The sequence below is a fragment of the Rhynchophorus ferrugineus genome, unplaced genomic scaffold, assembly GCF_030347505.1.
Source record: "Rhynchophorus ferrugineus isolate W39M unplaced genomic scaffold, kcgeb_rfMv2 rfM1, whole genome shotgun sequence".
Taxonomy (NCBI): Eukaryota; Metazoa; Arthropoda; class Insecta; order Coleoptera; family Curculionidae; genus Rhynchophorus; species Rhynchophorus ferrugineus.
The window spans coordinates 42,689,156-42,706,674 of NW_027472580.1; the positions used below are offsets into that span (position 1 = coordinate 42,689,156).

The 17,519-nt window shown below is 30.6% G+C and overlaps 2 protein-coding genes across 7 annotated transcripts in view; one reads left to right on the top strand and one right to left on the bottom strand.

The window, feature by feature from the left end:
- LOC143197599 (uncharacterized) overlaps positions 1 to 17,519 on the bottom strand; it is a 198,455-nt gene that overhangs the window by 162,630 nt on the left and 18,306 nt on the right. Inside the window, exon 1 of one of the 6 annotated variants that reach the window (XM_076406186.1) lies at positions 2,709 to 2,797. The exons of the other annotated variants lie outside the window; for them this stretch is intronic. The gene's annotated coding sequence lies outside the window, so the exon portion shown is untranslated. Of the gene's footprint in view, positions 1 to 2,708; positions 2,798 to 17,519 lie in introns of those variants that run through there. 6 annotated transcript variants of the gene reach the window in all.
- LOC143197523 (glutathione hydrolase 1 proenzyme) overlaps positions 3,212 to 17,519 on the top strand; it is a 53,354-nt gene continuing 39,046 nt past the window's right edge. The window contains exon 1 of the mRNA XM_076406070.1: positions 3,212 to 3,434. The gene's annotated coding sequence lies outside the window, so the exon portion shown is untranslated. The remainder of the gene's footprint in view (positions 3,435 to 17,519) is intronic.

Genomic DNA, 17,519 nt, shown 5'->3' on the forward strand with positions numbered 1-17,519 from the left:
AGTAACTGGTAATAATTAGACATTTACTTTAAACATAATATATTTTAGTAATGATTTAAATTTTATTTTATAGCTAAGATGAAGCAAGAATTTGTTGAAAGTGAACGTCGAATAATGTGAAATTCACAGAAGAAGAAATTAGACAGCATTTCGCTAAGATGTAAGAACAGTGCGCAGTAATACTATGAAATAATTAAATTTAATAACAAAAGTAGACTTACTACAAAAGTAGAAGATGTATTAACAGAGATTTCTTTCAGCTTAAAAGTGCGATCATCCATTCGTTTTAGGCTAATAATATGTTAATCGAAAGCTCGAGGTTGATATATTCGTTCTATATTGACTGTGTTTGATCTAAACGATTTTGGTATTTTTTATGGTAATGTTTATTTATATGGTTCTTGGAGTTCCCGTTAATTGTTCAAATATCTAAATTTATTTAACTATGGTGTTTTTATAAAAATAGAAAGGCATATAGAAATTATTTTTATTATTTCATTTTACTCAATAATTTTTTAAATAAAATGTGTTATTTCAAAAAAAATTCAATGTTTATTCCACTCTTTATATAGTTTCTATATAGTTTCAACATTAAATGAATTATTTATCATATTTGTGTATTTTTATTTATAAAAGATAATAATGATATGTAATATAATGTTATTATAAAAGTAGAATAGCTGGGTACATGTTAATTATATTTTTATTATTTCATTTCATTCAATACTTTTTTAAATAAAATGTATTATTTTCAATTACTACTACTACTACTACTACTACTACTATTAATTACTTCCTGAACCTATTTACCTGCTTAATATATTCGACATTAAACCTAATAATAACGTTAAAAAAAAGTAAATAAAGCTGTATATACACATGCGCCAAACTCTGATTATTCTGTTTTAAAATTAAATGGATCCAATATGCGCATGCGCCAGATCCGGAGATGTTGAGTAAGGTATCCTAATTTCATTATGTTGTGTGCGCTGGTGTTTGTTTGATGGGTACGAACTTGTTACATTTTAAGCTTGTCCACTTCATTTCTAGTCATTCTCGAACGCAATATGGCTCAATATGACTATTATCATTTTCTGTCCCTCGGTGGTCATCGATGCTGTTAGCACTTGAAATAACTTGTCACACATTTGATTCACTTTGAAGAGCCACTTGAGATCATTTTCTCATAGGTTATTAATAGTAAGAATAATAATTGTAATAATTATAATAATTGCAATAATTTAAGCAATTTTAAGAATCGCCTTTTTTAACAATAAAAGTAAAGAAAGTTATCTCGCAGAAACGTGACTAAATATTTAAAAACGTGAAATATATTTATAAAGTATACTTTACGAAAGAGTTCCTACATATTTCAACCTAATTCTTCGTAAATGTGTAGGTAATCGAAGTACCTATCAGAAACCATCTACCTTTGTATGAAATATAAATAGTGGAAAAGTATTAAATGACCAGCACCGAGATATTATCTTCAATATTTAATACGCTATATATTCTAATCGCTAATTCTAAAGTGGCCAAAAATATTTATCACTATTCAACATGTTTAGAAACAAAATTGATTTTCGAACGTACCTATAAGTATTTGACAACCAGCAACAATATCGGTCCTTTGTGACAATGAAATTATTGATGACAGCGACAGTAAGAGTGATACGTTTCATGGAGAAATAAAATTGTTATTTTTACTATTCTTCTATCAATTACACCATATGAACCTTGCCTGGACTTCTATAAATTTTGTAAAACCAAAATTAGTGAAATCGGTCTTCGGGTATTAGCGAGACTGACGAACATGCTATCTAATACGGCCCTGACTATCGCGTCCATCTGTTTTAAAACTATCTGAATGGTTAACGAGTGAGAAGTTGATCAAAAACTTCCACCAAAACTTGGAAAACCGTTCCATAGAGGATTCCGCCACGGACATTTAGGTAGATACAGTGCTATTTCGAAAATCCCCAAAACCAAACTGGCGAACGAAGGTACAAATTGATCCTCCAAAACAATAACGAAATAAATATCACGTACCATTCCTGTGGTCGTTTCTTTAGGAGGTAGGTATTATATAACACGGTCCTGACTACCCAATCATCTGTTTCTAAAACTACCTCAATTGTGAATGAGTGAGACGGGTTGGTCCAAAACTTGGAAAACTATTCCATAGAGGTGTCCACCATGGAAATTGGAGTAGAAACAGTACTATCTTCAAAGGCAAACTGGCGGACGAAAGTACAATCGGTCCACCAAAACAATAACGGAATAACGATCACATCCCATCCCTGTGGCCATTTCTTTAGCAGAGAGATGTTATGTAACAGGGTCCTGACTATCCGGGTTGGTTGGTCTATATTCTAATAGATGAGAACCCTCAGTATCGTTTTGTATTGCCATTTGACGAATCGTCTCTTCTTTCCGTTAAATAAAATAGTTTTTTAAAGTAAACTAGTTTTTGCGCTTAAAACCCTTTCTCATTTTATAACTTATTTATATACAGAAGAATAAGATGTCATCAATGAACCATATTCACTAAATGCCAAAGAGTGTGACGTATGACATGTTCCAAATATGGTATTGCCACTCCCTGCACTCTTTTTAAACCAACAGAAACCATAAAACGGATAATAATGTGGATCGTTTTTACAAAATACTATATCTAATACTATATCTAATCAAAAACAAACACTCACCACAAAAGTATAGAAATATTTGTAACCCATGCAATAATAAACAGACGAATGAAATCACTCAACAAATATCTGAAACTAAATCTTAAAATATAATACTGGTACAACAATATTATTATAGGCAACCGAATATACGTATAAGGAATAACGCCATAAGAAAATATTGAACCCGACGCTTATCTTTAGTGAAAGAAAGTTGTTAATATTACAAATCTTAGAGTTGCCCATAATAGAATGAACGTATTCGTCATAATTATTCCTAATATGATTATCTAAATATCAGCGCCTGCCGATATATTCGGTGAACTTGAAGGTCGCCCACATAGTCTTCGGGACGGCGAAAACAATGCGATTTAAAAAATACCCGGCACCAGAAAAAAACCCGGTATTGAACGATGATGTAATCCGTTACATACGATCCAAACCACGTAAAGGGGGAATTGCAAACAGATTCAGAAACGTCGGACGTTCCAACGGATCAGGCCCTACCCAAGCAAATATATATTCAGTCTTAACGTGGTCGGACGACCCATACGACGGTATCGCCAAAGCCGCCTTGATCACAGCTGTTAATCTGGTACCGCCGAATTCATAACAAATATCGCTAAAAAAAATTTACCCGAAAACGTCGCAAGACTGTTAGTTCCGCAATAGATCGTGATTGTAGTATTGTGTGTGGTAGGGACGGCGAAACGCTGTGGTAACTTCGAGAATACGAAGTAGATCAAAGTAGGTGCTGATTTAATGTTTTGTTTAATATACGATTTTATAGTAGATCAATGTAATTCAATAGAGCATTATAGCCCCAACAAGTGCTAATCAGTTAGTGAATGCAGTTAATTCGCATGAACATATGCTAAAAATTTTAATTTTTTTTTGGCATGTTACTAACAATATTTCATTTAAATTATTTTACCAATTTTTACATATTATAAAATCGCATTAAAAATTAAATATTTTTAAAAGTTTATTATTTATTTGACAGCAATTTTCAATTAGATTAAGATAGTAACGCTCTAACAGGATAATAAAAATAATTATAATAGAAAAATGTAATAGAGAAAACGTTCATGATACCGATTGCACCAAAAATAATTTTAATCAACAATTAATCAGCAAAAAAAATGTTGACTGACTGAACTAATTTTTATGCATTATATATAATGGTTTAATATCGACTTTGTTATTGTTATTATATTTTATAGCAAGTAATGCTTCGAGAAAGTGCTGTAAGGAACGACTACCAATCCAATATGAACTTGTCCTCTTTTTGATAAGTTATATATTTTCTTAGTAAGTAAGATTTCCGTTAATTATATGAATTAAAAAGAGCTTTATGATCTCTACCTTGAATCCTACCGACTACATTAGTTATGAAAGACGTAGGATTTGAAACAAAAACTTTGCCTTTGATGATCTTCTGATTTGAATCGTTTTTTTAACAGTATTTTCAAGATATAGCCTGTATGTAATGGTTTGCCCAATTCCGGTGTCACTAAATTCCAATAGTCCATGACTAACCATTTAAGCTACTGCAATTCGCCTTGGGTGGCGTTATACCCTAAACCCATGCCTCGGAAACTCCTTCAATCAACAGTAGTGTCTACAGCCTGAACTAGTTCCACTAAACTGTGTCAAATGATCTCCTCAGAACCCTACGGACTGCGCCAGTTATAAATCACACAGAATTTAAAACAAAATCCCGTAATCAATTTGAAAATTATTTTATATTAAGGAAATGAAATGTTAACTTGTTAGAACGACTGGACACACAATACTGCGGGTCCAATGCATCACGATACTCATTCTGAATACTCATTTTTCCTGTAATACACAGTCACGTTTACGCAAACTCTTTAGATTTCGCCCTTACTAGACTTTGTTTGCAAAATCGTGTTACTGATGAAGTAGCTGAAGACGGTCTGTATTATTATCTAGACGAAGCTTGACCTTTAACTATTTATTTGTATATTCTAAAGCTCATCTACATTTGGTTATGAATTATCTTTGTTTCTTGTCCACTGCTAAAAGTGATTGGTAATTGTGATTCCTTCAACAACACAGTAGGCAATGAATAGGGTGGACAAAATACATGTTTTGCTTTATTTAAAATATAAATTACAAAACATTATCACGCATATATTTAAAATACGAATAATAAGAAGAAAGAAGAACTTCCTTTCATGAACAGTAGATTTTTAAATATATTATCAAACAGCCCTCTTGAAAGATGTATTAAACCTACTAAAAAAACCAATCTTTCTAGAGGTCCTGATGTACACAAACTTCTCTTATATGTACGAACATATTTTTTTACATTTAGACAGCGTTCAAACAAGAAAGTTCGTCTAGAAAGCTGATGAAGCTCTATTTTTGATGCCTGTGTTTGATCAGTACGCCCATTCATAAAAACAATAATATCATCATCTTATTTAGTAGTACTACTACTCCTGCTACTCTCCGGCATGTTTTTTGTAATTTGCTTCCAAAACATGAATTGCAATATTCTAAACTATTTTCATCTATAAAGATGCTTTATGGCAGCCAACGCATTTTATAACTAAGCTGGTAAGCTGGTAGCTTGACGCCAAAATGTCTCCATTTATTTCGGGTATCAGTGACAGATACCCGACAATTCGACAATTTGATGTACATTACAGGTGCAATGTTACCAAATTTAAAGATTCACATATTTGACAGTCGCCATTTTGCTTACGAGAGCTATTGAAGGCTACTTTCTGTAGAACGCATCCATTAATAAGATCGCTAAATATATTTATGTCCAAACGCATTTTGAAGTCATAAATATTTGAGATAGTTTTTGATGCTACAAGATACCTTCAGGTATTTAAAATACCAATCACGAGTAATTGGCCAACCCTGAGGATAGGCCATAAGACGCTACTTTGCATCGTATATTTTAATCCTATTCGTATATTTTTCAATTCTGCATATTCGTCTTCCTGTTTAATACTAATGTATATGTTGATAAACAAGATGTTAATATCTCCACATACTGCTTTGGAAAAATTTCCTTTACTTTATTAAATTTATTCTAAGCCTTCATACCAAAATGTGTGACTTGTCGAACCCCGGTACTTCCTTTAGTTTCAACTTTGTCCAGATCCTTTGTCCTTATCTTCTTAACCTTATCTCTTCTTAGTTATTTAAGGGTAATTAGTGCAATACTTTCGGGTTTAATATAACTGCTTTTAAATGAGTCTGTCCATGTCCATAGTTAGGAAGATGTATTTTATCCTGATGTATCAGGTTTTGAGTTTATAACATAGGATAATATAGGATTCCAATTTTATTGCCATCCTCTTCTTCGACCGATTCTTGTATCTCTGCTTGACAATTTAAATATTCAAGTGGTATTTAATATTATTGTTATATTATTGGTTGACAATTTAGTTTCTTTATTTATTTTTACTCTATATGACAATGAGTATTAATACATGAAACTTGGAAGAACAATTGAAATATATAACAAATGTTAAAAACTATCGTTAGCAAACATTAGACTAATTAATATCATTATTTTTAATGATCCCATGCATGCCTTTGAAGGCTTTATAAACCTTTTAGATGACATTACTTAATTGAAATTCAATGGAAAGACAACATATATTTGGTTGACAGCGGTTTGAAACGTAAATGAATGCGACACATTATTTAGTATCCGTAGATAACAAAAAAGTGTAGACCAGGGAACCAACCAAATATTAGCACACGCTCTGTTAACTGGCGGAATGACAAGATTTGATCTGAACATCCTGTTTCCTTCATCCTGGATCGAAAAGCATCCTGTTTGCTCACTTAGGCTCGTTTTTTTTCTCAATACATTTATCAATTCTTTAATATAATTTTGTAGATTGTAAAGTAGATTGAAAACTAAACTATAAGATAACCGATAGCCAAATTTACGTCGATCGCGAAACTATTGTAATAAATCATTTGATTAAACCTTGTCACTTGTCATTAGATTAACTTTACTATCATTTGATTCCAGCAACCGTTCATACCTCCGTTTCTATACCGAATTAGTCACAAACTTATGTTCTGACTTTGATAGCTCAAGAGAGTAAGTTTAATATAAATTATTCAAACCGAACAAGGTCATCAGAAGAGTAACAGTAGTAGTGGCAATTGATACGTAACAATCAGTTAAAAAACAACCGTTACTTGACATTGCAAATTTATATCATAATGATAAACCACAAAATATAAACTCGCGAAAAATAGGAAAACGTGATTTGGAAATATTATCATATCCGCTTATTAATTAGACAAAAAAATCATATTCCAATTATCACTTGTTCCTCTATATTTTACGAACAAGAATATTTCAGAAGGAAAAACGTATCAAGACAGATATGTATTCAATAGCTTTGTATACCTACGGATAGCATATTGAAGGTTTTTAAACTATAAATGAAGCGAACGGTTAACTATAAGTTGTAAAGAACGTAATATTGAACATAACACATGGAGTGAAAGTCCCGGGTCTAACAGATAGATGGTGCTAGTTATATATCATTCACAGCTTTTTCAGTTAGTACCAACCTTCTAAAAAAAGCTGTTAAATTTTCATGATATTTTACTCATAAGTTCGTGAGTTATTGTTTTACTATTTTCGAAACAATGGATCAAAAATAATTTCATGTTTTAATATTACACTGCTTCTTGATGGGAAAAAAATACCGTTCAAACAAAGCAATGGCTTGAAAGTTTTATAAGGACTCCGCTCCATCAGAAACAACAATAAAACATTGGTTTGCTGACTTCAAAAACGGTTGAAGAGATACCGGTGATGCAAAACGCAGTGCGCGTCCAAATGAGGTGGTAATACCAGAAAACTTCAAAAAAATCCGCAAAATCGAAAAGTCAAGTTACGTGAGTTAGCTAATATAGTAAAAATATCAAAAGAACGTTTTGATTTTATACTGCATGGTCATTTGATTATAAGAAAGCTCTGTTCAAAGTGACCAAAAGACCATAAACAAAAACGTGTTGATGATTCTGAGCAGTGTTTGGCCATGTTTAAACGTAACACACTGGAATTTTTGTGTCGATATGTAAAAATGGATGAAACATGGATACACAACTTCACTCCGGAATCAAAACGATCGTTATCTGAGTGGACAGCAACTGATAATCCTCGTCCACAGCGCCCGCAAGCACACAATCGACTGGAAAAGTTATGGCCTCAGAATTTTAGGATGTGCGTGGTGTAATATACATCGACTATTTTGAGAAGGGAAATACCATCAACAGTGAATATTATATTCGTTCTTGGAGCATTTAAAGGCCGAGATTGCGAAGAAATGACCGAACATGGTAAAATGTGTGTTTCACCAAGACAACGCACCGTGTCATAATTCAATCAAAACAATGGCAGAACTACATGAACTGAACTTCGAATTTTTTTATTGATTTGGCTCCCAGCGACTACTGGCTGACCGCAGATCTCAAAAAAATGCTCACTTGTAAGAAATTTCGTTCTAATGAAGAGATTATCTCTGAAATTGACGCCCATTTTGATAAAATAATAATTTGATAAATCATTGTACAAAAGTAGTATTGAAATGTTAGAGGGGCACTGGAATTACTGTGTAGCTCTCGATGGAAATTACGTTGATGAATTAAGAGAATTTTGAACAAAAAACGCGTTTTCTTTATTACGCCCGGGACTTTTCAACCAATGTGTTATTAATAATTCATTTTCTGAAAACTTGTATTAATTTGCTCTATAATCTATCTTCGCAGTTATTACAGCTTTGTCCTTAAATTAAGATAATAACTATCACCCATCTATCCTATAAATAAATCTAATAATAACCTAATAATCTAATATATATCTTATAAATCACTACTGCATGTAACATCTCTCTACATAATTACCATTAGTTTTCCATTTTTATATCATTGAACGCTCCTGATTAGCCGTCGTATCTTAATAAAATAATTTTATTCATATATCAAATATAAGTTATATGGAATAACTGAAATCTAAAAAAAGAAATCTTGATGAGTATCGATGTCTCAAAACGATATAGAAATAAAATTAGCGTAAGGACAACAATTTTGGCTTTAGTGCTAAAACTAATATAATATATAGATTAGGAATTTCGTATCTCAGTCAATAATTTCACTTTCGTTATACTTCCCCTAAATTGATTAATTAAACTCAATCCCTTGCTTAATCTGGTAAATGTTAAATTAAGTTAATCACTGATCAATATGCTGTTAATAATATTTAATTTGCTACCCAATCTAACTACTCGAGTAATAACTTATTCTCTAAACTTATTTTTTTAATGGATAAAATTGTGTTAAAAATGAAAATAAACAAAAATATTGAGAATAAAAAAAAATTCAAATCCAAGAAGTTTAATTCAAATTTCCAGTTCAAATACATTGAAGTTATGGTATAAGGAGATGGGAATCAAAAGACTATATCTTTGAAAAGGAGATCCTTTAGCAAATTATTAATTGTTAATAAAAACAAATTATTAATTTACTATTAATTATAAATAACAAAGGACTTACAAAACAAACAAAACTTTGTTACATAGCAATAGAAAACGTTAATCTGTATTAATCAAACCATTATTATACAGTAAACACCAATTTCAGAGGTTTTTCCTAAAAACAATTATCACCTTGCTGACTAAGATATTGTTAATATAAAAAAATTGCAGTTCAGTTTCACTAACAATATGATGATGAAATAAGTGGCGAAATATATACATATAGTAAACACTTCTTGTAAAATAAAACCGGTACGACCATAAATAAAAATTCCTCGTTGACTCGAGCTTGTCTTTCGATCACATTTATATCTATCGAGTTGAATATTATTTAATTTAGTCCTCGAATTAAACCAACAATATATGTCAATTTCAAGTGATATATAACTATTTGCTAGTAAATGTAGTTTTTTTGAAATCTTTACACATTTATTTTTGATAATTTTTGAAATTTTTATTAGTATGCCCTTCACTAACACTCTCCCTAAATTGCGTGAATATGGAGATCAAGGGGCCAACGATACAACTACTGTGATAAATATTTACTAATCATTATCTTAACCAAGAAATTTGTTATAATCAAAGATACCTTCATTCAAAGTCAAAACATTTGGTTTGTCGGGTCTTGAACCACTATTTGAATCAAAGCAAGATCGAAGCAAAATGAATGAGAAATAAATATAATTAATAAAACATTGGTACAATATGGTAAGCCTAAAGGAAAAAATTACCTTTGAAGCAGAATTGAACCAAAGTAATTCAGCCTATCAATTGTGTTCTATTAGAATATTATAAAATATTCAATTTTGAGAGACATACATGAAACATATATTTTCCTCGAAACGATAATCCATACTCTGTTTAAAAGACTTCTACCTGCATTCTCAATGAGATATTTATAGCCAAACTATAACAAGGCAGCTTGAAATAATATGGTGACAAACTTATTTTTTATAAAATAAACGAGTTCTACCAAACTCATAAGTTCTTGTTTTTCTAATTTCAAAGAATGGGAAAAAATATGTCCAACACGATATAAAAAGCTGGGTAAGTTTTGCTTTCATTCAAATAAAACTACTATATCCCATGTATTAAAAAGTATACAGTACTTTTAAGTCGTGAATTTGAAATACAAAAATACAAAACACAGTATTTTAACTATTTTCATTTTAAAAAAAACAAAATAGCAATTACAAAATACAGTTAGGTATTAAGATATCTAAATAGAATTAAACTAATCCAGCCCAACCTAATATTCAGTAAAAGGAGAAATCCCTCTCATGAATACTAGATTTTTAAATGTACTCTCTGATAAACAGCCCCTTGTTGGGGAATTAATAAAACCTGCTAAAGAAAACTTGTGATATATTGTATGAACACATTTTGCTATATTTGTATACCGTTCAAGTATGATAATCTTTTTGCTTTTATCGATTAGGAAGCTATCATTTTTGAGATCTGTAGTTCATGAGATCACTATCCCTGTTCTCAAACACAATAAAATGATGATCTTCTTTGGTAGTACTTCTATTTCTGTTACAGTCAGGCAAGTAATGGGTTTTGACATCAATCAAAGGCATCAATTACAATATTTTGTACTCTTGGTCCTTGTTGTGATGTTTCCTGGCAAACAATGCAGTTTTAACTAGGGTCGTAGCGTGACGACAATATGGCTATATTTATTTCAGGTGATATCAAATTTTCTTTCTAAGCTCTCTTTTAGTTTTCATTTGAGAACAGAAAAATTCCTCAAATTGCAATCCTAAATACATCACAGCATTCACTCGATTCACACTATCGCCATCGTCATCCACATGTACGTCTACATGTGGAGTAAATTTGATAATACATCGTGATATTCGTATAAATAAACTTCTGTGAAACAACCGTTTAAGAGTGAAAATGATAATAGACAAGATAATTGACCATTTGACGTACAGTACAGGTAGTATGTTACCAACTTTAAAAATTAGCACATTTAAAGCTAACATAACACAAAAACTATCGAACGTTTATTTTCTGCAGATCGCACACATTAATATAAGCCAAAATTATTTAAAATACTAATTAAAAAATACCTCAACGTCAAGTATTTAAAATACCAATTACAAATTACATATTTAAAAGTTAATTTAGTCACCAATATCAAATATGTATTTGTATTTCAATTACGTATTTTTAGTACTTGACCGCCAAACCCTGGATATAAGTATATAATTTTGACTCAAATATTATGTATTCAATTTTATCAGTGGATAGAAATATTTTCACTTATGGGCCAATATGTATGTCAATCCTGTAAAGAACTGAAATTAAAATGAAATCAAAATACTGACCTACCCTACAGTTAATACGAATGTTTTAAAATATTCTTATAATAGCTATTTAATTGTTAATTTTTTAATTTAATTAGACAATTGCTGTGATGAAAAAAACTGAGAAGAACTAAGATTAAAGAGATGAGAAAAACTAAAATTTCAAATACCTCTAGCTTATGAAAAGATTTATTACAAACTAATTGTTACTAAATCTACATACTAGAGTTTAAAAAAATCTTAATACAAAACGGAATATTGTTTTAATTTTAATTTTAATGATTAATCAAGATTTAATTCAATACTTCTATAATATAATTCTATAATATATAATCTAATAATATAATATAATTCAATAATAATAAATGAAATAACAATCAGTAAATCCTCGACTATCAATTTAAGATATAGGATAGCATTATAGCTTTTCAATTATTTGTATTATTGGATTTTATGCAGCAATCGCATTAATATACAAATAATTGAACATCATAATAATGTTCAATCAGTAATAATCAATGTTAAGCATTAGCCGCAGCTACCGCTACTATTCTGCTCATTCTGTAATGTAATGGACAACAGAAAACTCATTGAATTTTGAAAAATACGAAAAAAAAAATTTGCTGATTAAGCATTATTTTTGGAAAATTATCATCGTTAAAATAATCAAACAGAAACAGAATTTATGTCTGTCGGTCGGCCAAAGTTTTTTGACAATGCACGCAGTGTCATTCATGTCGATCTTCTTAAAATAGATAAAACGTTTACTGACAAATATTGTTGATATAAATACAGAATTTTGGACCGATTAAATATTGATATAAATCAAAAATGTTGTTTTTTTTTCACCAAGGTAATGCCCGAGTGCACATCTATATAGTCATCATTACAAAAATTCATAAATGAAGCTGCAAATTGCTACACCAGCCTATTCTCCACATTTAGTCCCCTGCTATCATTTGCTATTTTCTGAAAACACATCTGGGTGTTAAAGATTTGGATCGAATGAAGAGGTCACTGAAACTGAAACTGAAATCTCTAAAACTGCATAACGTTCTACCAGTAAACATCTTTAATAATGATGATTATAAATAATTATATTTTGTAGCCTCCAGTGAATAAACAGATGGGCTCCTTCCACAAAACCTCATTTAGGTAACGACTGTAGAACACAATACAACTCATAACTAGTTTATCATAAATTACAAATGTATCGCAAGAATATATACATAACAATTGCAAACATTTACTGATAAAAAACGCAATTCATGTTAAATGTTTAACCTATATATGTAATAAAACGTGTAAGCGTTGTTTAATATCGATAAACATTACTTTACCTTGAACAAAATACAACTTTAAAAAGTATGGAGTTTTTTCTTAAAATGGATTTTTACTTTGTATAATAAGTTTAATAAGATTTAGCAATACGCTTTTAAATGCTATAATCTTTGGTTTTTTCTTTTATATGAATAACATATATTTCCCAGCCAAAAGACAATTATTGTTGTTGTGCTGGATAATAATTTCTTCCCTAAAAATATTGCTTTGTTGAAATAGAGATTTTTAAATCAATAAAATATTAATTTTTACTTCTAGTTAAAAACTGATTTTTGCACTTTTTACGTCATACGCTGAAGCGTAACTATTATAAACACCATCTATTAACTGTTGATTAGAAAAAGTAGATGGGTCTTAGACCAGAGGAACTCATCTTTATATGCAATAATTAATCGACTCATTTGTTGCAACCTTTGTTAGTGGTGAATAAATAGTGATAAGACCAACATCAAGAAAATACTACAGCCAGGGTACTTTTATAAATCTTCATCGAACAATTCGTTCGTAGTTAGCTAGTAACTCTTCATCAAAATCAAAATCACCACTTTGTGGTGGCGAAGTAGTAAAGGCGATGGGACGTATTGTCCTCGTATTGTTGCGATAGCGGCGGATTGGAATCCTGCTGGGGCATGGTCGTAAATTTATGTTTGTGATTGTTTAAAATTTGTGAATGTTCTAGGCAAGAGTGTAAAATCGACAAGGAAAATGATCCCAGTCACGCCAGTAACCAGGATGGGTAAGACCGGATGTCTTCTGGGATGATTTCTAAACTTGGTCACTCGCCAGTCGGTAGGCTTAATTCTGAGGACCATGGTTCGGAGCCCTCGTTAAACTTTAGGCCCAGTCCAGAAAAACCCATAGTTGGTAAAAGGAGACTTTAAAATATATTTTTAAAAAATCCCCACTTTACAAACTCAAAAATTTGTGACACTATTTTACATTAAAGGTATAGTTGTAAATTATTATAAGCTATAAAAATTGTTGAAAGGAATAAACAAAAACTATACAAATTCCTAATATTACAAATCATTTATCATCTAGTACCACATATATTACTAGTGTATAACATTTCTATCACTGGATAATTGCATTAATTGGTGCTTAATTGTTTAATTAATCCTAATTACTGTCAATGATTCTCGATATTTATTGTTCTATTTTATTAATTAGGCGGGTCATCGAAACACAGAATTTTTTTTATTAATTAATATACTTCTATAGTGTTTATTAATATTTTTCAAAACAAAAAATTTGGAAACGTTATTCTACATCTTACAAACTGTTGCTAACAGTAAATAGTAATTCAAAGATCATTAAAACTTTAAGATAATTAAATCTAAATAATTATTGAATATATCGAATATAGCGTAAAGCTAACAAAATGCATTACAAAAATAGCCAAGAAAAATATTTACTGAAAACTAAATCATACAATACAAGAAATCACATTAAATATATTACATTACATTGTATTCTCTAAAGTAATTTTCCAACAGTATTTTTAATAACTATGCGATACAACAATTCTACGATTATGGACAACTTTCATTTTTCTTAGAAATATTTCAACTACATTGTTTATATACTATACAAAGACATTACTAAATATGTATAGATGAATTTCATGAAAAATAAATCAGATATGTACTTAAACATATGTTACATTACTTGTATTGTTTGAACACTAAATTGTTGTCTTAACTGATCTTAAGTGATTAATTAATACTGGTCACTGTCAATGTTCTTGGTATTTATTATTCAATTTAGTTAATTAAGAACACAACCGAAATGACTAAAAAAAGCCTACAGATAATACTGGTATTAAAATCTGGCCAATATATTATTTGATCTACAAGCAGTTTATCTACAAAAACAGTGGATCACACAGGATCACACTCTATGGAAAAAATATTTAAATAAATACTATTATATTTAAATAAATTATGAAAATATCAATAAAAAACATGCTATTATACAGGGAGTTTAATTCCCAACAGATGATACTACTACGAGTTGTCACTGTGAAAATAAATAGCTACTACCTAACTTCCATCGTTTCAGTCTCATTCTCTCAGAGCTCTTTATATATATGAACACAAAATCCGCATACATATTCTAAATGCCAGACAACTCATACACATGGTTAGTCGCCATAAGTTTCCAACTGTCCTATCAAACTATATTGGCATATTTGATAATAAACAAATATAAATAAAGTCAAACTCAACTGTTCAACATCTCGAAACAACTTTTCAACAACAACGAAATCTCTATCGATTGAGCATAACTGATTCTTGAAACTATCTTATGTAAGATATTTACAATAATAGAAACTCTATACATTCAAAACAGTTATATAGTATTCGAAAAAAATGGTCTATTACAAAATATAGAAAAGGTCATCGGTAATTGTATTTAAACACAACTGCAAACATTAGCTGATGAAAAAACCGCCACAATTTTTCTTCAATTCAATAAAACCTATAATGGAATTGTTTAATATCAATAGACTTTATGTTACCTTGAAAATATTACAGCAACAAAGTGGTATTAAAAAATACGGGTACTGCATGATAAATACATATTCTAGACCTAAGCCATTCACAAACATATTGTCAAACTATTACGTCGTTGTGTTATTTAATTTATAAGAGGCAATGGTTTAAATAATTCTAATTTTGTTATGTTACAAATAAAAAAAACAGAATATCTAAAGAGTTGTTATGTTTGCAATAGCCCACCAAACATTTTTGATAGAGAAAGTTTTAAATATGCACGTATACAAAATATAACGTATGTTTATGGATGCTAAATGAGTGAAATAAACAATATATATAAAAGCAAACAGTATCGTCGACTCTAGTCATCTATAGCGCCATATAATAAGAGCATCTAGATTTTTAAACTCTATGTCTGTTTAACTTACTATTTATTATTCGGTCATTAATGCCAAACGGTTATATCAAGCCATATCAAGTTATTAAATGGCCCCCAAAATGCACTACTAAATTTTATTACCGAAATTAGTGTTCATTAAAATATCATCTTATTGGTACGAATTTTTGGCTGACGGCCAAATTGGTTCATATTTTTATTCAAAAACCACAAAAAATGGCGAGATCGCCGAACGAGCAACGAACACCACAGAATGATGATTTATCATCAGACTATAGAACCAAACTGCCACAGAACCGATTTATTTTAGAGGAATTAAAGGACATGGGGTTTTTTAATATTTTTATTTATATTCTATTTTTATAATCTCCGCTCCAAAATGAGTAAAGTGATACCATCGATCCAATCCTACCCACTAATCTATCCGTCCAATCACTTCTATGTGAGAAGACATCAACATAAAAGGAATGGACTTACTGGATGAGCAGAGATACCTTTTCAATGATAGATATTCCAACATGGTGCCAAGAATACGCTGTTTCTTAACAGCCTGCAGGTGATGTCCAAAATGATTCCATTGATGACATGTCTCTCAGATAGATATAGGCATTTGGCATATGGGCAATTGGTCCTACGAGCCGGATAGACGGATGTTGGACAAGTTCTGAGTAAGAAGCTAGTTGCAGAGAATATATAGGTATATCATTTGTGACAGCAAAACGTCAAGTAGACAACAGAGAAGATACTGATTGCAGAGGAGCCACCTGTAATAGCACAAAGTTTACATTCGTCATACACAAGCACACACAATCTTCAAACAAATCGCACAGTCTTCAAACAAATCACACAAGTCGTCAAACAGAGTCTTCACACACAAGCTCGCATAGTCTTCATACAGTTTTTACACGTCTTACCTTCAAAAGCATTTAAACACCTGTTCAAAGAGTGTACAGTTTGTTCCACTTTAACAGTATATAGGTTGTCACTAACGATTTATACCCATCTAATCTTGTATACCCATCTTTCTTTGTGTACCACTTTTTTCTCTTGTAATCAGAATAAAAAAAAATGCGTTACATTATTATCCGTTTTATCATACATAGTTAACTCCATATATAATAGATAGAGCTAGAAATAAATGGTAACCTATATAATTCTAGAAGATAATAGGTCCTGTGTTATGAGCCACGGTGTCTCTTGGAAAAATATATGTTGTGAGATGGTATGAAAGGGACTAAAAGCAATCCTCAGTGCTGTATTGTGGCATGTATGTAATGTACAATTTGTCCGAATAGAAATCAATACAATTTTGACTGAACTTCGACATTGTCCGAAGAATGATTCTCTGAACCCCAAAACTTGAACGTCCTAGTGTCAACGGAACATTTTTTTTAATTTTTATCAGATTACGTGAGTTATAATACTAACTAAAACTAATTGTTCAATTAATCTTGATCACTGTCAATGTCATTCAATCGTTGTTTGCTTGGATATGGATTCGATTAATTGATTTCAAAATTAAAAAGGCCAAACTATTTAAATAATACTTAACAAATAAGTGTTATTTTTGATCAGAATTTGTAAGCCGGATGCCGAAATGTATTTAGCCAACGTTGAAAACACAGAAACAATTAAGACACCACAGCACGTACAAAATTTCTATTATTGCACATTTTATATTTATGGAAAATAACCTTTATCTTTATTGTTTTGCTACTGCTAAACAATAT